The sequence below is a fragment of the Saimiri boliviensis genome, chromosome X, assembly GCF_048565385.1.
Source record: "Saimiri boliviensis isolate mSaiBol1 chromosome X, mSaiBol1.pri, whole genome shotgun sequence".
NCBI lineage: Eukaryota > Metazoa > Chordata > Mammalia > Primates > Cebidae > Saimiri > Saimiri boliviensis.
Genome location: NC_133470.1, coordinates 54,826,578 through 54,846,985, shown reverse-complemented (window position 1 = coordinate 54,846,985; position 20,408 = coordinate 54,826,578). Strand labels below are relative to the sequence as shown.

The window sequence follows — 20,408 nt, the reverse complement described above, 5'->3', positions numbered from 1 at the left end:
TGACTTATAGTTTATTTTCTTCGAAATAATTCCTAGTGTATACAGGACGTTGAAATATTTCCCCAAATTTATTCAAAGCTTCAAAGTCACTTAAAACCAACTGTTTATGGCCAGGTACAGTGGCTCATGCCTGTAATCCCAGAACTTTGGGAGACCGAGGTGTGTAGATAATGAGGTCAGGAGTTTGAGACCAGCTGGACCAATATGGTGAAACCCCATCTCTACTAAAAATACGAAAATTAGCCATGCGTGGTGGCACACACCTGTAATCTCAGCTACTCAGGAGGCTGAGGAGAAGAGAATCACTTGAACCCAGGAGGTGGAGGTTGCAGTGAGTCGAGATCGTGCCATTGCACTCTAGCCTGGGAGACAGGGCGAGACTCTGTTTCAAAACAAAAACAAAAACAAACAACAAAAAACAGGCTGAGTGCAATGGCTCATGCCTGTAATCCCCGCATTTTTGGAAGGCCGAGGTGGGTGCATCATGAGGTAAAGAGTTTGAGACTAGCTTTGCCAGCATGGTGAAACCCCAGCTCTACTAAAAATACAAAAAATTAGTCAGGTGTGGTGGCGTGCGCCTGTAGTCCTAGCTACTTGGGAGGCTGAGGCAGGAGAATTGCTTGAACTCAAGAGGAGGAGGTTGTAGTGTGCTGAGATCCAGCCACTGTACTCCAGCCTGGGCGACAGCAAGATTCTGTCTCCAAAACAAAACAAAACAAAACAAAACAAAACCCCCAACTGTTTAATGTATATTTTCTTGGCAAATGAGAGGTACCTGTAAAGGATAAGTTTAGCTGGTGGACCATAGAATGTTTATTTCACAATATCAAATACTCAGTTCTGTCCAAATTGTCATTGGTATATATACTTTCACCATGCTTAGGTAGACATATAATAGCAAATTTAAATTCAGGGAACATGTCACAAACATAGGAAACTCTCATTGAAATTACTTGTTATTATTGTGGAAGTTTCCTACTCAATAATCCAAAGTAGAAAGGAAATAGCTTAGCAGAAATAAACTTGGATTTCTCTTTCAAAACCTTAAGCAAGAATATCTTAAGAAAAACGTTGGTGAGACCAGCGCCGCCGCCGCCGCCGCCTCCCGGGCTCCCGGGCCTTTGAACCTGTCTTTTCCAGCTGGGCACAAAGCCTTTTGCTGTCGCCGTGGCGACTGGCGACCTAGCGAAGACCTCCTTCACTTTTAATCCAGCTCATTTTCCAGTTCCTTCTCTGCTTCGTTTCTGGTCAGCTTGTGACCCCGTAGGTCGGGCTCGGACCGGGGATCGATTTGCCGCCCTCAGGGCGCTGGGCGGCCGGCGGCCTCCGCGGTCTCCATGGTAACGGCCCCGCCGGCGTCTCCGCCGAGGGGGGATGATGCGGCCCGCCGGGCCCGCCGCGTCGCCCCCGACCTCACGGTGGGACCCCGGCCACTGAGGACGAAGGTCCCGGGCGCCGGCTCGCTGGGTAGCGGGCAACCAGTGAAATCCCATTCTCTGGCTGGAGACACAGATGGCCTCAAATGAGAGAGATGCTATATCGTGGTACCAAAAGAAGATTGGAGCATACGATCAGCAGATATGGGAAAAGTCAATTGAACAGACTCAGATTAAGGGTCTGGCTCTGTTACCCAGGCTGGAGTGCAGCGGCACAAACATGGCTCACTGCAGCCTCAACCTGCTGGGCTCAAGTGGTTCTCCCACCTTAGCCTCCTCAGTGACTGGGACCACAGGCATACACCAACAGGCTTGGCTAATTTTTAAATTTCTTGTAGAGATAGTGTCTTGCCGTGTTGTCTAGGCTGGTCTCGAATTCATGAGCTCAAGCAGTGCTTCCACCTTGGCCTCCCAAAGTGCTGGGATTATAGGCACAAGTCACTCTGCCGAGCTGCATTCAATATTTTTTTTCATGGAATGTATGATGAGGTAGGTGAGAAACAATAATAAAAATAATCCTTCTAATAAATACAAATTACTTTGTGGCAAATACTAAGAAGAGGACTATTTGCAAGCTACTACACTTATAATAGATAAATAAATGAGCCTAGTTGCTGGGCAAGGTGGCTCATTCCTGCAATCTTAGCACTTTGGGAGGCTAATGTGGGAGGATCGCTTGTGCCCAGGGGTTTGACACTAGCCTGAGAAACATAGGGAGATTCTGTCTCTACAAAAAATAAAAACTAGCTCACCATGATGGCATCTGCCTGTGGTTCCAGCTACTCAGGAGGCTGAGGTGAGAAGATTCCTTAAGCCCAGAGGTCTAGGTGACAGAGACCCTGCCTAAAAAAAAAAAAAAAAAAAAAAAAAAGTCCTGGCATGGTGGCTCATGCCTGTAATCCTAGCATTTGGGAGGGCCAGGACAGGCAGACAGCTTGAGCTTGGGAGTTCAAGACCAGCCTGGGCAACCTGGTGAAACTCCTTCTCTGCTAAAAATACAAAACTTAGCTGGGCATGGTGGCATGCACCTGTAGTCCCACCTACTCTGGAGGCTGAGGCAGGATAATCACTTGAGCATGGAAGGCAGAGGTTGCAGTGAGTGAGATCACGTTAACCTAGTTAAGCAGGTAAGATAAGCTTTCAATAAAGATTTGATGCTTAAAATGAGATCTGAAGCATTAGTAGAAGTTAATTAGGTCAAGAACAAATATACTAATTCTACGTACACTTTTTCAGAAACTAGAGAGGAAATATACTTCTCAGCTCATTCTGTGAGACTAGTATTACTCTGATACCCAAGCCAGATAAAGACATCATAAGAAAATTCATTGTGAAGGTATATGTGAAAATCTTTAACAATATATTAACAAAACCAATTCAACAACCCATAAAATGGTTTAGCTACTGTGATCAAGTGGGAGTTATCCCAGGAATGCATTAATTTGAAAATAAAGTAATATGCCATATTAATAGGATAAAGGACAATTATATGATCTTTTCAGTAAATACAGAAAGAGCATTTGATAAAATTCAATGCCCATTAACTGCAAACTAGGAATAGAAGGGAACTTCCTGAACTTATTAAAGGTTGTCTAGGAAAAGCCTACAACAAACATCACACTTAATGGTTAAAGACTGAATGTTTTCCTCTAATATCAGGGAACAATGCAAGGATATCTGCTCTTACCATTTTTATTCAACACTGTATTGGGAGTCCTAGCCAATGTAATAAGCAAAGGAAAAAAGATGAAAGGCATTGAGATGGAAAGGAATATAAAAATGCCTTTACTCATGACAACATAATCCCATATTTAGAAAATCCTAAGTATATAAAAAAATTATAGTAACAAATGAATGTGGCAGAGTCTTCAAATACAAGATCAGTATACAAAAATCAGTTGTATTTCTATATACCAACAATGAGTAACTAAAAATGCAATTAAAACAATTTTATTCATAATAGCATCAAAGAAAATAAAACATTTAGGAATGCTGACATAGAAAGTGTAAGACCCATACATGGAAAACTATAAAACATTGCTTAGAGAAATTAAAGAAGGTCTAAGTAAATGGAATAACATTTCATGTTTATGATCTGGAAGATTCAATATTGTTAAAATGTCAGTTTTCTCCAAATGTATATGTATCCAATGTAATCCCTTAAAAATTCCAGCAGACTTTTGTTTCTGGTAGAGATCGATGAGCTAATTCTCAAATATGCCTATATAATGCAAAAGATTAGAATAGTCAAAACAAAAAGAGTAGAGTTGGAAGATTTACTTTACGACATCTCTAATACATCTGTTAGAACAAAATTAAAAAGACGGATGATACCAAGTGTTGGCAAGGTGATGGAGGAAACACAACTCTTCTACACTGCTGGTGGGCATGGAAAATGGAAAATGGTTTGGTAGTTTCTTAAAATGTTAAATATATACTTCTCACATGACCCAACATTTCCACTTCTAGGGTATATACCTAAATTTAGGGTATCTACTATATTTAACATTTTCTATCCAAGAGAAATGGAAACATAAATACATGCAAATGTTCACAGTAACACTATTCTTAGTAGCCAGAAATAGGAAAAATCCACATGTCCATCAACTGGTGAATCAACTGGTGTAAACAAATGTGTTATACAATGAAATACAATTCAACAATAAAAACTATTAATATGTAAAAAAAAAAAATGTTGGTGAAATTTTCTAAAACCTGTGTAAGTGTGAAGGTGTCATGTGTTTGTCTATGTGCATGTGTCTCTTTTATAATGCAAACATCCTTGGGTCAAGATAGCAAGAATGTATTTTTATTCAAAAGAACAGTCCCTGAGTGCCAGAGATTGTGCAAAGTCCCAAAGTTAGAAAGAGAAACAGAACTAAGCCTGTCCTCAAAGAACTCAAGCAACCAGTAAACAGTTGGCTAGAAGTGACACTAGAAAGTGCTGAAATGTACTTCTATAGAGGATGAACATTTCAATTACAGTTAAGAACATTTCAATTCAAGAACATTTCAATTAAGCTGGGATACTTTTGTGAATGAAGGGAGTGTTTACTGATAGTTATGTACGAACAATAGGCATAAATTGGGGATGTCCCAGGTAAACCTGGGTATATGATTGGTCACCCAAGTTACTTGCAAATTTCCATTGACATACAGAAGAGGAAATACTCCACTCTTGTCCGTAGAGTGGGAGGTAGGTGTGGTGGTTGAAGAGATTAGGAAAGATTTCAAGAAGCATATAATATCTAGTCATCTGCTGACATTACTTTATTAATTATTTCATTCCAAAATATTTATTTAGTGCCAACTATGCACCAGGCAACGTGTTAGAGGCTGAGAATATAAAATAAGATGAGGACTCTAATCTCAAGGAGCTTATAACGATGTGGTGAGGAATGGGGAGACAGACAATAATCAAATAATCATATAACTCATAATTATAAACTGGGTAAATGATTAAGCATTAACAAGTATAAGGAGCTATGAGTTGAGGCTTAAAGGAAAGAGTTAAAATTTGCTGGGCAGGAAAGAGTTTTTCAAATTACAAGTATACGAAGATTAATATGATACAGTGCCTTAGTCAACACCTCATGCCTAATATTGTTGGCAAAGAGTGATAAATGAAAGCATTGAAGATGGCGAAAGCAAAACAGTCACATTTGCTAGAAAAAGGAAGGTGAATGGGGAGAAAAGTTTCAAAGATGATGTTTTAGCTTATGACATGTTGAAAGGAGTTGTTGGCTGTGCACGGTGGTTCATGTCTATAATCCCAGTGCTTTGGAAGGCTGAGGCAGGAGGATCGCTTGAGCCCAGGATTTGAGACCAGCCTGGGCAACATGTGCTGAAACCTCGTCTCTACAAAAAATACAAAAATTGGTCAGGCATGGTGGCGTAGGCCCGTAGTCCCAGCTACTCTGAAGGCTGAGGTGGGAGAATGGCTTGAGCCTTGGAGGCAGAGTTTGCAGTAAGCAAAGAGGGCATCACTGCACTCCAGCCTGGGTGACAGAACCAGACCCTGTCTTAAGAACAACAAAAAAATAGAGTCATTATCTTTTGTTGTTACTGCTTGAAAAAAATCCACAAATGAATGCTTTAAAGACTGGCATACTTTGGAAAATCACATTACTCAGATGAAATTATAGAACTGGTTGTAATTTGTTTTAAGAAACTAAGAGCTTTGTCACCAGATAGCCACGTGTTGAAGATACAGAGCTTGCCTATAACTTGTTTAAGAATATGATTAAGCAAATGATTGCAAACTTGCATCTGAATCTAAAAGAAGCAGAGAAACATATGCAGCCAAAATCTGCTACAAGTGACCTCAAGGAGGAATTCCCACCAAGGAAAAAAGATCAAAGTCTTCTACTTTCTTCTCTCTCCCACTAATATTTTTATTATGAAATACAATTTATTCAGTTTGCATTTGCACAGAGAAATTTTCCAAGAGTAGTCTTCAGGTTCTACTATAAACTTTACTTCATCTTTTCTAGAATCTGCCAAATGACATCCTACACAGAGACAGAAACATCTGGCCATTTCTACCAAGTTAAAACCTTTGGAAATGTTCAAGAAAGCCCATTAACCACATAGAACAGATTTACCCAGCAGTAATCATGTTAAGAATAAAATAGTAAATTCTCAATTATCTGCAGGTGGCCAAGCCACTTGTTATTGAGTTTTGTGAATGCATGCTTTGATAGAGACTTAAGGGATACCTACTAAGACAGCTGCCCTTCCCACCGACTTTTAGCAATTTTATTTTTCATAAAAGACATCCTCAAAGAAAATATACATATCAAGAATTATCTGCTGTGTAGGATTTCTGGTGGGGCCCAAATAATTGAGAAATGACTATAGTTCAATCATCATAAGAATAATAAGCTTTTTTTTTTTCTTTGTTTCTTTTCTGAACTGGACCACTGTTTCTTGAATTACTTTTTTAAAATTTTATTTTAAGTTCAGGGGTACATGTGCAGGTGTGTTACATAGGTAAATTTGTGTCATAGGGATTTGTTGTACAGATTATTTCATCACCCAGGTGTTAAGCCCAGTACTCATTAGTAATTTTTCCTGATCCTCTTCCTCCTCCCATTCTCCTCCCTCTGGTAGGCCCCAGTGTGTGTTGTTTTCATCTGTATGTACTCAAAGACCTAAAGACAGAAATACCATTTGACCCAGCAATCCCATTACTGCGTACATACCTAAAGGACAGAAATCATTGTATTATAAAGACACTGGCACATGTATGTTCATTGCAGCACTATTCACAATAGCAAAAACATTCAACCTAAATGCCCATCAGTGCTAGACTGGATAAAGAAAATGTGGTACATATACACCATAGAATTCTATGCAGCCATAAAAAAGAATGAGATCATGTCCTTTGTAGGGACGTGAATTGAGCTGGAGGCCATTATCCTTAGCAAACTAACATAGGAACAGAAAAGCAAGTACTGCATGTTCTCACTTATAAGTGGTACCTAAAGGATGAGAACACATATAATTAGCTTTTTTTTTTTTTTTTATTTTTGAGACAGAGTTTCACTCTTGTTACCCAGGCTGGAGTGCAATGGCGCGATCTTGGCTCACTGCAACCTCCGTCTCCTGGGTTCAAGCAATTCTCCTGCCTCAGCCTCCCGAGTAGCTGGGACTACAGGCGTGCGCCACCATGCCCAGCTAACTTTCATATTTTTAGTAGAGACGAGGTTTCACCATGTTGACCAGGATGGTCTTGATCTCTTGACCTCGTGATCCACCCGTCTCGGCCTCCCAAAGTGCTGGGATTATAGGCGTGAGCCACTGCGCCCGGCCGTATAATTAGCTTTTAAGAGAACAAATTCAAATCTGTATTATTTCAAGCCAACCATCACATTTTACTTAATGACAAATAAAGTAAGTTATAAAACTTCAATAACAGTAATAACATACGAACATTTACATTTGCATCACATCTCAGAGTTGCCTAAGTGCATTCACATATATGCTATCAATGGAGCCACATCATTACCTACACAATCCAGTTTTGAGATGTTATGACTAATGTAGCCTATCTCCATCCCGTGTCAAGCACATCAGTTAAAAAAGTTACACAAATCCCAGAGACAACTATAAAGTAAAGGCTTTCTCAGCTACTTTGGAGGCAAAAGAGTTTGAAAATTTACTGATTTTCAAAATGAAAAGGTTCACATAAAACCACTCTGAGAAAATCCAAAATTCAATTTTTTCCATTTTATTTATAATAAATAAATCACATAGAGCAATTATGTCATAAATGAGGTAAAGATTGTATCTTAACCTCCAATTATACCCATCTGTTTGTGTGCTCTTGAATAGTTTATAGGTAGTAACACTTAGCAAATAAATAAGTCTAAGAAATAGCATATTTTCTGTGGTTTGTAAAAATAGGATTTCCTCTAGCAATGAGAGCACCCTTGTCAGCCTATCTAGTTTTACATTACCCTCCAAACAAAATTGGCTTTTATTTTTTATCTTCAATGCATTCTCAAAATGATACATATCACAGCAAAAACTGTCATAGCCAGAGCTAAAAACAACTGAGCTTATTCAAAATTTAGGATTTCATTTCAAAAGAGACCCAAAAGCTTTGTATGATTAAACTACGTCGATTCTTGCCCTCCCACTCCCACAACAAATGTTGAAGTTTTAGACAAAGTGTTTACAGGAAAGTAACAGTCTGTTGATTTTCACAACTCATTCATTTTTTCAGGACTTCAGGCAAAGTAGACACACAGTGATTTCGTTTGAAGACCCATTATTCCCAGATTTTGAACAGGAGCTCATTTTTCTGCTACCTTCCACTATCCCATGTTCCATTAAGAAGGACCTATGTCTCCAGCATATCTAAAACATTTCGTACTACACACATTCTGTTTTCCAAATTAAAACCACATTGATAAATGTAACCTCAATTTATACTGGATTCAATCTTTCCCCCCCACACAAAAAAATTTCTAGTGCTTGACACTCCAGAAGGACAAGAAAACTGTAGGTTATATACTTACTATTTTCTTCTCTCTATATAAAGAAGGTCTAGGGAAAGATTATTTGAAATTCATGCAGGGAAGCTGCATTATATGCTACAGGAAATGGTCTCTGCTAGAGTAAGGGTTCAGTAAATATGTGTTCTCTGGACATTAATGACAGCTGAGGAGCTGTTACGAAAGTGGCTTCTTCAGAAAACACGCCCACTTCTATGATTCATTGGTGAAGTTTTTTTTTTTCTCTCTCTCTCTCCTCCTCTTCTCTCTTCTTCCTCTCCTCCCTCTCTTTTTCTTTCTGTGCTACCTATCCACATCCCAAGACCCTTAGTCAAAAGCTATAGGGAAATATGGCTATGTCATTCTATAACTTGTAGTAAATTGGAAAAAAAGAGTGCCTTTCTTATCACTTTAATAGTAATAAATGTATCTTGAGCATCTCATTCAGTTAACAACACTGGGCTTGATCTTTCTTCATTCTCTCCAAATTAACTGCTTTGTTAAATGTATGGAATAGAGCACATCCTGTTTTCTGTCTTTATAATTAAGTCGTTAGCTAAAATGAGAAACCACACAATGATCGGGGCAATTCTGAGGGGTAGCTGCAGTATTGCAGCCATGACGTCATCAGCTGAAGTCTAGTTAGTTTCCAAAATCTCCCAGATGAAATTCGAGATACGTTGGGTGGCAAATAGAGTAGGGGGAAAAGGGAATAGAAGGATCATAGAGGTTACAAATTTTAATTGTTCTTATTTCAAAGTAACATGCTGTTTGTTTGTTAACACTTCCTTCCTCAAACGGTTATGTATTGCTTTTTTCAAGAGCTGCTCTGTTTTATCTCAGCCGCAGGAGTACTTCTGTGGCCAGCGAAGTACATAACAAACAACAGTTTTAAAAGTATTTCAGAAGCTTCCAGAGCAAAGAATGCTTGATAATGCAAATGCATTCTTGTTATACTAAATATGTCAACCATATAATTACATAGGTACACTCCTGGCTGCCCCATGAGTTTAGGATGCTGATAATCCTTGAAGGCTCCCTGCAGGAATGGTTAAGAGGTGTCTTAGTATAGTGAGACGCCTTCTGCATTTGGAGCTGGAGTCAGGGTATATGGGTTCAAATATTCCCTTTACCATTAATTTTTCATTCCCATCCTGCATACTAGATACTTAACACTGCTGTAGGTGCTGGGAATTCTAAAAGAAATAAGATGCAGTCTCTGTGAAGTGCTCACATTCTGGTAGGCAGGATAAACATGTAAACAAATAATCACAGAACATATAATACGTTCTCATAAGGTTGTTTATAAATGCTAGGGGAATGCCAAGGGTGGGGGGGGTAAGTAATTCTATTGTCTGAGGCAAGAGAGGTAAAATTTGAGCTGGTTTTATCAGGGAGGGGGAAGGGAAATTGGGGAGGACATGCTAGGCAGATGGAATAGCATATGAAAGGGCATGGAGGTGTGAAAGACAATGGTGGGGTCAAGATTAATGAGTAAGCCGGGCGCGGTGGCTCAAGCCTGTAATCCCAGCACTTTGGGAGGCCGAGGCGGGTGGATCACGAGGTCGAGAGATCGAGACCATCCTGGTCAACATGGTGAAACCCCGTCTCTACTAAAAATACAAAAAATCAGCTGGGCATGGTGGCTCGTGCCTGTAATCCCAGCTACTGAGGAGGCTGAGGCAGGAGAATTGCCTGAACCCAGGAGGCGGAGGTTGCGGTGAGCCAAGATCGCGCCATTGCACTCCAGCCTGGTTAACAAGAGCGAAACTCTGTCTCAAAAAAAAAAAAAAAAAAAAAAAAAAAGATTAATGAGTAATGCTCTCCACACTCAGTGTTCTCTCCCCTCTTCTTCACCTACTTAACTCCTGCTAGTTGTAACAAGTTTGTTTCTCTCCACAACTTGGCTGTTAACTATTCTAAAAGCAAAAACTGTCCACATTTATGTTTGTATCTCTGCTTTCTCCAATCCCAACACCTAGATACCTTTATGTATGTGATAGATATTCAATGAATATTTTATTAAATATTTCATCCTTGTAGTACTCTTTTTTTTTTTTTTGACAGAATTTTTTAGACAGAATTTCGTTCTTGTTGCCCGGGTTGGAGTGCAATGTTGTGATCTTGACTCGCTGCAACCTCTGCCTCCTGGGTTCAAGTGATTCTCCTGCTTCAGCCTCCTGAGTAGCTGGGATTACAGGCATCTGCCACCATGGTCAGCTAATTTTGTATTTTTAGTAGAGATACAGTTTCAGCATGTTGGTCAGGCTGATCTTGAACTCGCAACCTCAGGTGATCTGCCCGCCTCAGCCTCCCAAAGCTCTGGGATTAAAGGAGTGAGCCACTGTGCCTGGCTCATCCTTGTGCTCTTACAGCCTCTGACATATTCGTAGAAGCCTGAAACCAAGTTCAGCTGATAAAAATTATAAAGACCGTCTGACATTAGACTAGTTATACATAGCCTTGGCTTTTACTCAAATAATAGTAAGTTGGGTTAAAATGATTTCTTGTGAGTCATTGATTATCCAGGAAAGATGTCATTAAAAATCTGTCTATGAGTGACTTTGTATTTCAGTTAACATTAATATCAGCTTGTTTAGAAAGCACTTCTTTTCCCACAGTAGAAATTAAAAATAGAGAAAACAATGTACAGTAACAACCCTCCAAATGTTTAAAAGTTCATGTAAGGCCGGATGCAGTGGCTCAAGCCTGTAATCCCAGCACTTTGGGAGGCCGAGGCGGGTGGATCACAAGGTCAAGAGATCGAGACCATCCTGGTCAACATGGTGAAACCCCGTCTCTACTAAAATTGCAAAAAATTAGCTGGGCATGGTGGCACGTGCCTGTAATCCCAGCTACTCAGGAAGCTGAAGCAGGAGAATTGCCTGAAACTGGGAAGTGGAGGTTGCAGTGAGCCGAGATCACGCCATTGCACTCCAGCCTGGGTAACAAGAGCAAAACTCCGTCTTAAAAAAAAAAAAAAAAAAGTTCATGTAATTACATGTATGCCATGAAATCTTTTGATAGTTACATAAATTTAATTATACTAATGGATGATGTCAGTGGGAATGACAGTGAAAGGACCTTAAAAAATCTGCTTATCAGTAAAAGCAATGACAACACAGCCAAATTATTAAAATTAACTTTTCCAGACCTCTGTGAGGCAGGAAAGTAAGATTTGGAGGTAGGGAACATAAGGCCAATTTATACTTCAGCTATGACAGGAAATATCATCTCCATAGGGTGTAGGCCAAGTAGGTAACTCCGTAACTTTACTTCATCCTCTTCATTTACATTAGGTGTACCCCAAGTAACCAATGGAATCCTCTAGCAGGTATTTAAACTCTCTAAAATTCTGTAACAGGGCCCTTGAGCCCCTATGCTCTGGCACGCTCCCATACTGTGGAGTGTACTTTCATTTTCAAAAAATCCCTTTATTCCTTCCTTGCTTTGTCTGTGCATTTTGTTCAATAATTTGTTCAAGAAACCAAGAACCTGGACATCCTCCACTGGTGGCATCTGGAAATTAATGAAAGGTTTGCAATAATATAAGTAGTGTTAATTTAGCCAGGTGCTATGGCTCACACCTGTAATCCCAGCACTTTGGGATGCCAAGGCATGTGGATTGCCTGAGGTCAGGAGTTCGAGACCATCCTGGCCGACATGATAAAACCCTGTCTCTACTAAAAATACAAAAATTAGCTGGGCATGGTGGCAGGCGCCTGTAATCCCAGCTACTTGGGAGGCTGAGGCAGAAGAATTGCTTGAACCCAGGAGGCGGAGGTTGCAATGAACCAAGACTGTGCCATTGCACTTCAGCCCGGGCAACAAGAACAAAACTCTGTCTCCAAAAAAAAAACAACAAAAAAAAAAACAAATAGTGTTTATTTAAACAACAATGAAACAAAAATGAAAAAGCCTGGCTGAACCTTGGTAAGAACAGGAAAAATTGTGGCATTTGAATGTGCTCTAGTCCCATCTCCTCTTCCCAGAGCCATGGTGGCCTTGAAAGCCAACAGCCTCACAATCACAGTAGCCATGAGAATTAGCAGCTTACAAGCTAACAGAGGAAACTGAACAAATTTAGAACTTCTCCAAAGTCCCATCTCGATAGAATTATTATTATCTGACCTGTCTGAAAGTTCATTGAAAAACCTGGCTTTTAGGCTGGGCGTGGTGGCTCAAGCCTGTAATCCCAGCACTTTGGGAGGCCGAGGCAGTTGGATCACAAGGTCAAGAGATCGAGACCACCCTGGTCAACATGGTGAAACCCCGTCTCTACTAAAAATACAAAAAATTGGGCCCGGCTCGGTGGCTCAAGCCTGTAATACCAGCACTTTGGGAGGCCGAGGCGGGTGGATCACGAGGTCAGGAGATCGAGACCATCCTGGTCAACATGGTGAAACCCCGTCTCTACTAAAAATACAAAAAATTAGCTGGGCATGGTGGCACATGCCTGTAATCCCAGCTACTCAGGAGGCTGAGGCAGGAGAATTGCCTGAACCCAGGAGGAGGAGGTTGCGGTGAGCCGAGATCGCGCCATTGCACTCCAGCCTGGGTAACAAAAGTGAAACTCCGTCTCAAAAAAAAAAAAAAAAAAAAAAAAAAAAAAAAAAAAAAGAAAATACAAAAAATTAGCTGGGCATGGTGGCGTGTGCCTGTAATCCCACTACTCAGGAGGCTGAGGCAGGAGAATTGCCTGAACCCAGGAGTCGGAGGTTGCAGTGAGCTGAGATCGCGCGCCATTGCACTCCAGCCTGGGTAACAAGAGTGAAACTCTGTCTCATAAAAAAAAAAAACAAAAAACAAAAAAAACCTGGCTTTTTCAAGGGCTTGTGTTTATTTGATTGACTTAGAGCTCACTAACAACGAACAGCTTTTTCCTCAGGGATGTTTGTTGAAAACAATTAGAGACACTTAAAAAAAAAAAAATGATCACAGCTGCCTGAGGGGGTAATAACAGCTAGAGCAAACATGAAGCTGACCAAAAAACTTTCAAGAAAAATCTGTGAATCAGATGTCCAGAAGGGGCTTTGAAAAGCTTCCACATATTCCTGGGGATCTAGAAGGACACATGCTTGTGTAGGGTTGTGCATGTGTTCATGGAAGACCTGAAAAGTTCCTTATCCCTCACCTTTGTTTGACATTATGGTTCTATGTAATCAGGAAGTGAAGGCTAAAGGAACGATGTCAAATGCTTTCTAGGTGTTGAGACTGTGCCCCAATATGGATGCGAAGCCTCTTGGGAGGAAGACTTAATGGTTCAAGGCATTTAAGAATTTTTTTTGAGGCCGGGCGTGCTGGCTCAAGCCTGTAATCCCAGCACTTTGGGAGGCCGAGGCAGGTGGATCACGAGGTCAAGAGATGGAGACCATCCTGGTCAACATGGTGAAACCCCGTCTCTACTAAAAACATAAAAAATTAGCTGGGCATGGTGGCGTGTGCCTGTAGTCCCAGCTACTCAGGAGGCTGAGGCAGGAGAATTGCCTGAACCCAGGAGGCGGAGGTTGTGGTGAGCTGAGATCATGCCATTGCACTCCAGCCTGGGTAACAAGAGTGAAACTCCGTCTCAAAAAAAAAAAAAAGAATTTTTTTTGAACCAATAGCTGACAATAAAGCTATTCCAAGAAGAGATGACAGTGGCCACACACAATAAATAATACAGACTTTAAAGAATTATTTCACAAGTCACTAAACAACAATTACAACAACAAACCTTAAGAAGAAGAGAGAATCTAATTTCCAAGGTTGCCAATTATATTATTTAAAATGTTCAGTCTTCAACAAAAAATTGTGAGGCATGCAAAGAAACTAGAAAGTATGGCCTATATACAGGGAAAGAAAAAGTCAACAAAAACCGTCCCTCCTGAATTGGGCATAGTGGCATGAGTCTCTCAAGTCTAGCTACTTGAGAGGCTAAGGTGAAAGTATTGCTTGAGTCAAGGAGCTCAAATCTAGCCTGGGCAATAAAGTCAGACCCCATTTCTTTAAAAAATATTTAAAAATACTGTCCCTGTGCAAGCCCAGATGTCAGGCTTATTTGACAAAGATTTATGCTTACAGATTACAAGAAAATATGTCAAGGAACAGCCTTTCCTGTCATGTTCCGCACAGAGTCACTCATGGGTCTCTGAGACCTGAAAATCGAGGGCGTTTTTGCACCCCAGGGGCTGCTCCTTGCAGCTCCACAGCCATCACCCTGCCGCAGAATGAATACATTGAATTACACCATAAACACTATGGATACTGTTTGGATTACCATAAGAAAAAGAGAAAGAAGTAAAGTTGAGAGGCTCATGAATGTTCAAAGGCAAAGAAAATGGTTGGTCTGAAGGCTAAGCTTTACTATAAACAGCACCCTGCTGAGAAAATTCAAATGAAAAAGACTATCAGGATGCATGAAAAGAGAAACACCAAACAAAAGAATGATGAAAAGACTCCAGAGGGAGCAGTACCTGCCTATCTGCTGGATAAAGAGGGACAGTCTCGAGCTAAAGTACTTTCCAATATGATTAAACAGAAATGAAAAGAGAAGGTGGGAAAATGGGAAGTCCCTCTGCCTAAAGTACATTCCCAAAGTCTGCTTTGTAGGAGATGGCTTTACAGGAAAACCACATAAATATGAAAGACTTGTCAGGCCAATGGGCTTGCCATTCAAGAAAGGCCATGTGACACATCCTGAACTGAAAGCCATCTTTTGTCTACCAATACTTGGTGTAAAGAAGAATTCCTCATCCCCACTGTATACAACTTTGGGTGTTATTACCAAAGGTACTGTCACTGAGGTAAATGTGAGTGAATTGGGCCTTGTGACACAAGGAGGCAAAGTTATTTGGGGAAATATGCCCAGGTTACCAACAGTCCTGAAAATGATGGATGTATAAATGCAGTCTTACTGGTTTGAAAGCAATTTCATATATGATTATTGAGGACTACACACCAGTTGAAAAAATTGCCATTACTGTAATGTTTCTGAATACTACCAATCAGCCATACATGTCTGCAATCATCAAGAGATTTATTAAGTTGTAAACTTTAAAATGGAAAAAAAGAAAATATGTCAAAGAACAAAAGGAACATAAGATGTCTTATCCCACAGAAGATATTAATGGAAATTCTGAAGTTGAAATGGATAATAACTGAAATAAAAAATCTCCTGGAGAGCTCAACAGCAGATTTCAGCTGGCTATAGAAAGAAGCATCAAACTTGATGTTGATAAGTTAACTGAGATTACCTAGTCAAGGGCAGAAAGAGAAAATAAAGAAAAATGATCAGAGCCTAAGAGACTTGTGATATATCATCAAGTGTACCAACACACACACACACCACATACACACACAGACACACACACTCACTAAGAAAAGGCAGAGAATGGCTGAATAGATTTTTCTTCTTTATTATAGAAAACCATTGCTTGCTAATGAATAGATTTTAAAAAACAGGATCTAGTAATATGCTGTCAACAAGACAGTCACTTTAGATTTAAGGGCACAAATAAGCTGAAAGTGAAGGGGTGGAATAAATATTTCATGCAAATTGTTACCAAAAGAAAGCAGGAGTGCCTATACTTATATCAGACAAAATACATTTCATGTATAAAACTCTAGAGACAAAGAAGGCTAACTACGTAATGATAAAAAGGTCAATTCTGCAGGAAGATAAAACAATTATAAATATATACACACCCAACATCTGAGAACCTAAATATATAAAGCAAATATCAACAGATCTGAAGACAGAAACTGACAATACAATAGTAGTGAAAAAATTGTTAGGCCGGTATTTTTACATCTCTCATTTATCTGCATTACGACTAATCTGTCTCACCAGAAAACCCCAGTAGTGAGGCTGGAGGTAAGAGTGAGAATTCTCACTAAAAAAAAAAAAAAAAAAAGAGGTGAGATTCTCAAAGTAGGGGATGAGAGGGGAGACCCCCTTGCGTACTTCAATTTCACCTACTCCTTCCCCCCTTCCAGATGGGAAGGAGGGTGAAGAAGAAGAAAAAATGAAATAACACGCCAAAGAGCTAGGAAAATGACACCGTCTTTAGTTTCCAGTGTCTCTGCTATCTGTTAACCTTCAAAGAGCTGCAAATGCGTTCTCTCTGCTGGCTGGAGCCCGGCACTTGTTCAAGTCCATGGATCAGGCTCCCTGCTGGAAACACATCTGCCAAGAAAAAGTTTGTTGCTTTTGTCTTGTCTCTATAAGCCCCCGTCTCCTGCTGGTCCCTGCTCATGCTGCATATGAATTAGCAAATCAGTGAAGCCAAAAGATTGTGAGGTTGAACATCCAGCAAATGGACAATGACATAGTTCCACCTCAGTTTCCTCTTTAGCGTTGTAAGCCTATAAAAGGGGAGAGAAACTGCAGCTTGGGGAGCTTAGTGAATGAGGCTGTAGCCCCCACAACAGCTCCAGGCTGAAAAAAAATTCACGTCCTTCCTCAGTTTGGTGTTTGAGAGGTTTGTTCCCCGCCGCTCTTGCTACAATGGTAGAGGACTTTAGTACCCCATTCAAAATATCAGATACGGCATCCAGACAGAAAATAAATGAGGAAACATCTGGCTTGAAGAATGTTACAAAACAAATGAAACTAATAGACATGTATGGGACTTTCCACCCAACAGCAGAATACACATTTTTCTCAAGTACACAGGGAACATTCTCCAAACAGATCACATGTTAGGTCACAAAACAAGCCTTAACAAATTTAATAAGATCAACGTCATTCCAGGTGTGTTTTCCAATCAAATGAAAACAAAAACAAACAAACAAAAAAAACCTAGAAGCAGTAACAGCCAGAAAACAAAACAACAACAACAAAAATCACAAATATGTGGAAGCTAAACAATGTACTATTGAACAACCATTGGGTTAAAAAAATCAAAGGGAAATTAAAAATGTATCTCAAGCAAATCAAAATGAAAACACGGCATGCTAAAACCTATGGAATGCATCAAAAGCAATACTAAAAGGGAATTTTATACTGATAAGTGCCTAAATTATAAAGAGAAAAAAATCTCAAACAACTTAATTTTACACTTCAAGGAATTAGAAAAAGAAAAACAAACCAAGCTCAGAGTTAACAGAATTAAAGAAATCATAAAAATTAGAATATAAATCAAATAGATAATATTTAAAAGCAATTAAAAACAACAAATCTAAGATGGTTTTTAGGAAAACATAAAATTGACAAACCTTTAGCTAGACTAAGTGAAAAATGGAAAGGACTCAAATAGAGTAAAAAATGAAACAGGATACATTATAATTGGTAACAGAAATACAAAGAAACGTAAGAGACTATTATGAAAAATTATATGTCAACAAGTTAAACCTTTCAACAAAATAAATATAGAAGAAACCTACCTCAACACAGTAAAAATAGATATAGTATATATCATATATATATATATATATATATATATATATATATGGCATATATAGAAATATATATTCTACGGGAAATAAGAAAAGGATGAAAGGAAAGGATGACAATTATCACCACTTTTACTCAACATGGTACTTGAAGTCCTTGCCAGAACAATTAGGCAACAGAAAGAAATAAGAGGCACCCCAATCACAAAGGAAGATGTTAAATAATCTCTGTAGGTGAAAGACTTATACACTGTAAATAATAAAACATTGGTGAAGGAAATTATATAAGACAGAGATAAATGAAAAGACAGCCCATATTTTTTTTCATTGAGAGAATTAATATTGTTAAAATGTCCATACGACCCAAAATGAGCTATAAAGTAAATGTAATCTCTACCAAAATCCAATGATATTCTTTACAGAAAAGGAAAACACTCTATAATTCATATGAAACCTTAAAAAACCCTGAATAGACAAAGAAATTTAGGGCAAGATTAACAATGATGAAGGTATCACGCATCTTGATTTAAAATTATATTACAGGCCGAGCGTGGTGGCTTACGCCTGTAATCCAAGCACTTTGGAGGCCAAGGTGGGCAGATCACCTGATGTCAGTAGTTCAAGACCAGCCTGACCAACATGGTGAAACCCCATCTTTAATATATATATATATATATATATATATATATATATATATATAACAGGCTGGGTGCAGTGGCTCATGCCTGCAATTCCAGCACTTTGGGAGGCTGAGGTGGGTGGATCACCTAAGGTCAGGAGTTCGAGTCCAGCCTGGCCAACATGGAGGCCAACAGCCTCCCCATCTCTACTAAAAATACAAAAAAATTAGCTGGGTGTGGTAGCATGTGCCTGTAATCCCAGCTACTTGGGAGGCGGAGGCAGGAGAATTGCTTGAACCCAGGAGGCAGAGGTTGCAGTGAGCCGAAATCATGCCACTGCACTCCATCCTGGGCAACAAGAGTAAACCCCATCTCAAAAAAAAAAAAATCTATATCTATATCTATATCTATATCTATATCTATATATCTATATATATATCCATCTCAAAGCTTAGGTAATCAAAACAGTATGGTAAAAGCATAAAAACAAACACAGGCCAAAAGAACAGAATTGAAAATAGAGAAATAAACCCACATCATTACAGTCAATTGATTTTCTACAAAAATGCCAAGAATGAACAATGGGGAATAACAGTCTCTTTAATAAACAGTTATGGTGAAACTGAATATCCATATGCAGAAGAATGAAGTTGAACTATTATCTCATACTATATAAAAACAATGCAAACTGGATTAAAGACTTAAACATATACAAAACTGTTGAATTACTAGAAGAAAACACAGGAAAAACATCTTGAATTGGTCTGGGCAATGATTTTTTGGATATGATCCCAGAGGCATAGGCAACAAAAGCAAAAGTAGACAACTGGGATTACGACAAACTAAAAAAAAGAAAACAACAACAACAAAAAAACCAAAAGCCTCTGTACAGTACAGGAAACAGTCAATAGAGTGAAAAGGCAACCTATAGGAAAGGAGAAAATATTTGCAAATCATATATCTAATAAGAGATTAATATCTAAAATATATTGAAAACACTTGCAACTCAATAACAATGAAAATAACTCAATTTAAAAATGCATAAAGAACCTGAATAGACACTTCTCTAGATAACACATATACTAAGCAGAAACCTTACATGCCAGAAGGAACTGGGATCCCATCTTTAGCCTCTTAAAACAGGGTAACTTTCAGTTGAAGATTTTGTTTGCAGCAAAATTAACTTTCATAAATGAAGGAGAAATAAAGTCTTCAGACAAGCAAATGCCAAGGGAGTTTTTCACTATCAGACCAACCCTACAAGAAAGGCTAGAGTTCTAAAACTTGAAACAAAAAATCGATATGCACCAAGATAGAACCTTTTGAGAGCATAAAACACACAGGTCCTATAAAATAATAACACAATGAAGAAAACAAAACATCTAAGCAACAATCATCATAATGACTGGAACAGTACCTCACATTTCAATATTAACATTGAATACAGGCCAGGCGCAGTGGCTCACTCCTGTAATCCCAGCACTTTGGGAGGCCGAGGCTGGTGGATCACCTGAGGTCAGGTATTCAAGACCAGCCTAGCCAACATGGTGAAACCCTGTTTCTACTAAAAATACAAAAATTAGCCTGATGTGGTGGCGGGTGCCTGTAGTCCCAGCTGCTTGGGAGGCTGAAGCAGGAGAATCTCTTGAATACTGGAGGCGGAGGTTGAGTGAGCCAAGATTCTGCCACTGCATTCCAGCCTGGGTGACAGAGCAAGACTCTGTGTGAAAAAAAAAAAAAAAATCCAAAAAAACAAAACAGCAACAAAAAAACCCCATTGAATATAAATGGTCTAAATGCTCCACTTAAAAGACACAGATTGGCAAAATGTATTAAAAATCACAAACCAGCTGGGTACGGTGGCTTACACTTGTAAACCCAGCACTTTGTGAGGGGAAGGTGGGAGGACCACTTGAGGTCAGGAGTTCAAGACCAGCCTGATCAACATGGTGAAACCCTGTCTCTATTAAAAATAC

At 39.3% G+C, this 20,408-nt stretch overlaps 1 protein-coding gene and 1 pseudogene across 5 annotated transcripts in view; one reads left to right on the top strand and one right to left on the bottom strand.

The window, feature by feature from the left end:
• The window catches only part of ZC3H12B (zinc finger CCCH-type containing 12B), a 523,339-nt gene that overhangs the window by 22,290 nt on the left and 480,641 nt on the right, over positions 1-20,408 (bottom strand). The gene's annotated exons all lie outside the window — the stretch shown is intronic.
• LOC120366622 (ribosome biogenesis protein NSA2 homolog pseudogene) lies at positions 14,514-15,384 on the top strand (annotated as a pseudogene).